Consider the following 1,990-nt stretch of genomic DNA (forward strand, 5'->3'; position numbering starts at 1 on the left):
TGTAACACTCCCTGGATCTTATCTTAATCAACATCTTCAGAACATTTCACCTCAAAGATAAAGAATATACATTCTACTCAAGTGTACATGGGACATTTTCAAAGATAGACCACATATTAGGACACAGGCAAAGTCTCTCCAAATTCAAGAAGATAGAAATCATATCAAGCATCTTCACAGACCACATTGGCATAATATTAGAAATAAACTACAATAAAAACAATTAAAATAATCAAACACTTGGAAGCTGATTAGCATGCATACTATTAAACAAAGATTGGATTACCAATGAGATCAAAGAAGAAATTAAAAACATTATGGAAACGAATGACAAGGAAAACATAACAATCCAAAATCTATGGGACAAAGTGAAAGCAGTCCTGAGAGGGAAGTCCTGAGGTAGGTCTACAGGCCTACCTCAAAAGAAAGAGAGAAAAAAATGGTAATAAATCATGTAACTCTACAACACAAAGAATTAGAAAGAGAGCAACAAGAAAAGCGCAGAGTGAGCAGAAGGAAGGAGATAAATAAATGATATAGAGATCAAAAAAATCAATACAAAAGATCAATGAAAGCAAGAGCTGATTCTTTGAAAGGATAAACAAGATTGATGAACCTCTAGCCAGGCTCACCAAGAAGCAAAGAGAGAGGACCCAAATAAACAAAACCAGAAATGAAAGAGAAGAAATAACAACAGACCCCACAGAAATACAAAGGACTGTTAAAAAAATACTATGAACAACTCTATTCCAACAAAATAGACAACCTAGACCAGTGATTCTCAACTGCGGGTCCTGACCCATTTGGAGGACGAATCACCCTTTAACAGGGGTTGCCTAAGACCATCGGAAAACACATATATAATTACATATTATTTACAGTAGCAAAATTAGTTATGAAGTAGCAACGAAAATAATTTTGTGGTCACCACAACATGAGGAACTGTATTAAAGGGCCGCGGCGTTAGGAAGGTTGAGAACCACTGACCTAGGGGAAATGGACATATTCCTAGAAAAATACCACCTTCCAAATTTCAATCAGGAAGATTCTAAAAATCTCAATAGGCCAATAACTATGGAAGAAACTGAAGCAGTCATCAAAAAGCTTCCAGGAAACAAAAGCCCAGGGCCAGGCAATTTCACAGGGGAGTTCTTCCAAACATTCAAGGAATAACTAAAACCTATCCTCCTCAGATTATTCCAAAAAATTCAAGAGGAAGCTCATTATATGAAGCCAGCATTACCCTATTACCGAAAACCAGATAAAGACAACACAATGAAAGAGAATTACAGGCCAATATCCCTCATGAACATAGCTGCCAAAATCCTCAACAAAATGCTAGCAAAGCAGATCCAGCATTAAATCAAATGTGATACATCACACAAACAAACTGAGAGATAAAATCACATAGTCATATCAATTGACTCAGAAAAAGCATTTGACAAAATCCAACACATTTTCTTGATAAAAACCTTCAGCAAAATGAGAATAGAGAGATCATACCTCAACATAATAAAAGCGTTGTATGACAAACCTATAGCCAACATCATACTAAATGTGCAAAAACTAAAACCAGTTCACCTGAGAACAGGAACGAGACAGGGATGCCCACTTTCACCAATTCTGTTCAACATAGTCCTGGAAGTGCTAGCTATAGCAATTAGACAAGAAAAAGAAATAAAAGGTACCCAAATTGAAAAAGAAGACATAAAACTGTCATTATTCGCAAATGACATGATACTGTACATAGAAAACCCTAAAGATTCCATCATAAAATTATTAGACTTAATAAATGAGTTCGGCAATGTAGCAGGATACAAAATTAATGCCGGGAAATCTATGGCATTTTTGTACAGCAATAGTGAACTTACAGAAAGAGAGATTAAAAAAACAATCCCATTTACCATCACACCAAAAAAATTAAGATACCTAGGAATAAACTTGAGGAGGTAAAAGACCTATACTCGGAAAACTAAAGGACACTGAACAA

The sequence above is a fragment of the Myotis davidii genome, unplaced genomic scaffold, assembly GCF_000327345.1.
Source record: "Myotis davidii unplaced genomic scaffold, ASM32734v1 scaffold2166, whole genome shotgun sequence".
NCBI classification, from domain to species: domain Eukaryota; kingdom Metazoa; phylum Chordata; class Mammalia; order Chiroptera; family Vespertilionidae; genus Myotis; species Myotis davidii.